The sequence below is a fragment of the Myotis brandtii genome, unplaced genomic scaffold, assembly GCF_000412655.1.
Source record: "Myotis brandtii unplaced genomic scaffold, ASM41265v1 scaffold126, whole genome shotgun sequence".
Classification (NCBI taxonomy): domain Eukaryota; kingdom Metazoa; phylum Chordata; class Mammalia; order Chiroptera; family Vespertilionidae; genus Myotis; species Myotis brandtii.
In genome coordinates, this window is record NW_005354425.1 from 1668743 (window position 1) to 1673934 (window position 5192).

Below are 5192 nucleotides of genomic sequence, written 5' to 3' on the forward strand. Positions count from 1 at the left end.
GAGGATGTGGGAGGTGGTGGGAGGCGGGAGGGAGCCAAGGCGGCAGAGGCGGGAGCGAAGCCCTATTCTTGCAGGAATCTTCCTGCAACAGGCCTCTAGTTATATATAACAGGATATTGTAAAAATTAAGTTACAAAATTTTCATTAAAACGTTTCTTAAATACCATTATATTGGCTGGGCCACAAAAATATTCATTGTGGGCTGCATGCGGCCCATGGGCCACAAGTTTGACATGCTTGTCCTGAGCAGTGTACCCAGCTCAGCCATGCCTGGACTGATGACATAAGGACACTGTGATAATAAATGTCTGTGATTTTAGACCAGCCACCAAGTTTGTAGCAATTTGTTATGCAGGAATTAACAGTAACGAATACATAGATTGCTAAAGCTGATATGTAAAATGTTTGCTATTATAATAGTTTGTTATAACTGTCATAACAAAGTACCACAGACTGGATTTGTTTAAACAACAATAAACAACAAACAGATATTTTCTCACAGTTCTCAGAGAGGCTATGTGCCCAAGATCAAGGTGTCAGCAGGTTTGGTTTCTTCTAAGGTCTCTTTCCTTGGCTTGCAGATGGCCACCTTCTTGCTGTATCCTCACATGGTCTTTCCTCTGTGTGAATGCTTGTATGTGTCCTAATATCTTGTTATAAGGATAATAGTCATATTGGATTGGCGCCCAACATAAAGACCTAATTTTAACTGAATTACCTCTTTAAAGATTTTATCTCCAAAGGAGTTTGTATTCTGAAGTTTTGTGGTTTGATATTTCAACTTATTAATTCAGCCCATAATAGCCATCATCCTTTTCTGTATTCTTTTCACCACTAATATTTTGTTTTGACTTGTTTTCTTATTCCCTGGACCTCTGTTACATCTCCCCATTCTTTAGATTTTTATTATACTATTCCAAATGCCTTTCCTATTTTTTTATATTTTTGGCTATAGATTAACATATAAAATAATTACATTTCTAGCTTCTAGTGCAGTGGTTCTCAACCTGTGGGTCGTGACCCCTTTGGGGGGGGGTCAAACGACCCTTTCACAGGGGTCGCCTAAGACCATCAGAAAACACATATTTTCGATGGTCTTAGGAACCGAGACACCGCTCCTCTATCCGTCTCCAAGTGGGTCCGCCCACATGCAGATACGCCCACATACGAGTACCCAGGCGTATTAAAGGGTCGCGGCATTAGGAAAGTTGAGAACTACTGTTCTAGTGGCTAGTCTGATATTAACAAAAACTTTGCTTTACATTTGTATATATTTTTTTACAAGTTTACAAGGTACTTTCACATGCCTTATTTTACTTGAAACCCTGAAAAATACTGTGAAGCAGGTGTTCAAACATTGATTCTATGATCCCCCCATCTTTGCTATGTACCTGAAGGGTTTTCTCATTGTGTGAGGAATCTCTGCTGGGGGCACACTTGATTATCCCATTTTCCTGTCATTTCTGTTTGAGAAATTATTGTAAAAAAACCCACTTGAACCTTTTAATGGCAGGAATGAAGCAATAACTTGGATATATATCAACTCACTTTGTATTTATTGATTTCTAACCTATGTGCCAGGCTTTTCATACATGCTGAAATTGCTTTAAACATCTATATCATAAAAGGCCTGTGGTTGTGATGCAGCAGCTCTCATGGCGGGCAGGGCGGGGTGCCGGCAGCTTCCACAGAGCATGTGAGGCATTGTGGGGCAGAGCTCTGGCAGTGTCCGCAGAGTGCGCAAGGTGTCAGCAGCGTCCACGGAGCGTGCAAGGTGGAGTTGTGGGGCAGCGGACATGGCCCTGAAGGCAGGCTAGGCCTAGGGGACTCTACATGTGCACGATTTAATCGTGCACTGGGCCTTTACTATCTCCGTAATTAGATTGAAAACATGTTAACAGGTGTTTTACAACTAATAGACATTTTGTATATATAGTAGTCCCCCACCCATGATTTTGCTTTCTGAGATTTCAGTCATCCATAGACAACTGTGGTCTGAAAATATTAGATGGAAAATTGTGGAAATAAAGCATTCATAAGCTTTAAATTGTACGCCATTCCTTGTAGCGTGATGAAACTTTGAACCCTATAGATTCATCTTGTCCATGATGTAATCCATCCCTTAGTCCAGTGTCTCCATGATGTATATGCTACCTGCACATTAGTAACTTAGCTGTCTCTATTATCAGATTGTCATGGTACTGCAGTGCTTGACTCTTATTTTACTTAATAATGGCTCCAAAGCAGAAGAGTAGTGATGCTGGCAATTTATATAAGCTAAAGAGAAGCAATAAAGTGCTTTCTTTAAGCGAAAAGTTTAAAGCTTTTGACTGAATAAGGACAGAAGAAAATTGTATGCTGAGGTCGCTAAGATTTAAGGTAAGAACAAATCTTCTATCCATGAAATTGTGAAGAACAAAAAAGGAAATTTGTGCTAGTTTTGTTGTTGCACCTCAAACTGCAAAAGTTTTGGGCCACCCTGGCCTGTGTGTTTCAGTTGGTTGGATCTTTGTCCTATGAACTGAAAGGTCATGGGCTTGATTTCTGGTCAGGGCACATGCCTAGCTTGTGGGTTAGTTTCCTGGCTGGCATGTGTACGTGAGGCCAACCTATTGATTTTTCTCACATTGATGTTTCTCTCTCTCTCTTTCTTCCTCTCTCCTTTCCTCTCTAAAATCAATAAACATCCTTTGGTGAGGATTTTTAAAAAAAGTTTTGGCCATAGTGTATAATGAGTGTTTAATTAAGATGGAAAAAGCAGTACATTTGTGGGTAAAAGACATGAACAGAAAATGTGTTCTGATTGACAGAAAATGTGTTGTACCAGAAAGCATTGAGCCTATAGGAAGACTTTTGCAAGGGAATCCCTTGAAACTAATGGCACCAAGCCATTTATTGCAAGTAAAGGATGGTTACACAGATTCAGGAATAGGTTTGGATTGAAAAGTATAAAAATTATTGGAGAAAGAGACAACATTCATACAACTTTTATTAAATTTTTATCATTGTTTTATTTTGTCAGTTATTGTTGTTAATCTCTTACTGTGTCTAGTTTGTAAATTAAACTTTGTCATAGGTATCCTATATAATAAAGAGGTAATATGCATATTGGCCATCATGCCCTCGCACAAGATGGCTGTGCCCATGTGGTCAAAGATGGCCACCCCCATGTGGTCACAAGATGGTCAGAAGGGGAGGGCAGTTGGGGGCAATCGAGCCGGCAGGGGAGCAGTTAGGCGTCGATCAGGCTGGCAGGGGAGTGGTTAGGGGGTGAGCAGGCTGGCAGGCAGAAGTGGTTAGGGGCAATCAGGCAGGCAGGCAGGCAGGCGAGCGGTTGGGAGCCAGCAGTCCCAGATTGTGAGAGGGATGTCTGACTGCTGGTTTAGGCCTGATCCCTGAGATCGGGCCTAAATTGGTAGTTGGACATCCAATGAGTGGTCCCAGATTGGAGAGGGTGCAGGCTGGGCTGAGGGACACCCCCCCCTCCAGTGCACGAATTTCATGCACCGGACCTCTAGTGTATCTATATATCTATAGTATACATAGGTTTGGTACTATCCATAGTTTCAGGGATCCACTTGGGTTCTTATCCCCTGTGGATAAGGAGGGGGCTACTATAATGTAGGTATACAATAATTATTGAATAAGCATGGTGGAGTAGCCAATGAATAAATTTCTGTTAATGAAGATGAATTGTGTAAAATACACAAACAGATAAAAGATAATGCAAATTCCATGCGCATTTGGAATTCTTTCTTTTCTTTTCACCAGTTTGATAAAAACTAATATTGTGATCAGATTTTAGTTCTAGAAACTTTGTGAGTAGCTGATTATTTTCAAAGTTACCAGAAACTTACAACTAAAATTTCAGTGTACTGAATTTGAAATGCCAAGTCAGCAATGTTGAGATCTCAAATTCTGTATCTGTTTAATGGTAGGCAATGGGAGAAATATTAGGAAACATGAACTACAGTCCCCACACTCACTTCATCACTTCCTTAAAAAATGAAAGAAAAGCAAACATTGAGTAAACTGATTGCTAAAAGCAAGCTCCCTCTTAATTTTTCTATTCTGGAATTATAAGTAGAAAAGGAAAGGGAAGACGTATAAGAAGGTGGTCCTAGGCTGTAACAGAACAAAAAGAAAGAAGATCTGAAAGGTGAAAAACAGGCGTGGCTGGGGGTTTTGTTGAGGACTAGGCTGACAAAACTGGGAGGAGAAAGTGAAGACTGAGTTAGAGGAGCAGGTAGGATGTTGTAGCGTACTGTGGTTAAGGGCTTAAGCCAGTGATGGCAAACCTATGACACGCGTGTCAGAGGTGACACGCGAACTCATTTTTTGGTTGATTTTTCTTTGTTAAATGGCATTTAAATATATAAAATAAATATCAAAAATATGTCTTTGTTTTACTATGGCTGCAAATATCAAACAATTTCTATATGTGACACGGCACCAGAGTTAAGTTAGGGTTTTTCAAAATGCTGACACGCTGAGCTCAAAAGGTTCGCCATCACTGGCTTAAGCACTAGAATCACCCTGCTTTCTATCCTAGGTCCTGCTCTGTCCCTTGCTAATTGTGTAACCTTGGACAACTTGTTTGACCTTTATGCCTCAATCTCGTCATTTGTAAAATAGAGATGATAATATCGTGGACCTTGGGGCGTAGCTGTGAGTTAATAGTTCAGCGCTTGGCTCATAGTAAATGCTCAGCAAAATGTTAAACTGCTGTTATTTGTTGTTATTCTTCCTCTTTGTTAACTAACTCCTTGTTGGGCAGGGAGGGAGAGATATAGCGTTCATTATACTTTAAGAGTGATGAACAATTGTCTGAGAGCCTGGGTCAGGCTTATGTTGAGGTGTGTGCCCCTCCGAGGGGAAGCACGCCCTGTGCCAGGACCCTCCTTGACTATGAGGGACCCTGAAGAGGGCTGGCAGGAGGCAAAGGCGGGCCTCCCCTTGGAGTGGTTAAGCAGGACTGCCCTCCCTGGACACTTGACAGTTTCACCTCTCCTGCCTCCTGGGCACCAGAAGCCACGTGTTCTCCAACGTGAACTCCAGGGTTCTGGAGGCCTGAGGGCCACTTGGCAGTCACCCCCGCTCCGGGCCCATCCTCACCACGCACAGCTACTGCGGAGGAGTTCTGCTCCGACCCTCAGCACGCTCCTAGCCCCAGCTCCCTCGCCTCCCGCGCA

The 5192-nt window shown here is 42.1% G+C and overlaps 1 protein-coding gene across 1 annotated transcript in view; it reads left to right on the forward strand.

Annotated features, from left to right (window-relative positions):
* The window catches only part of KLHL13 (kelch-like family member 13), a 302378-nt gene that overhangs the window by 99319 nt on the left and 197867 nt on the right, over nt 1-5192 (forward strand). The gene's annotated exons all lie outside the window — the stretch shown is intronic.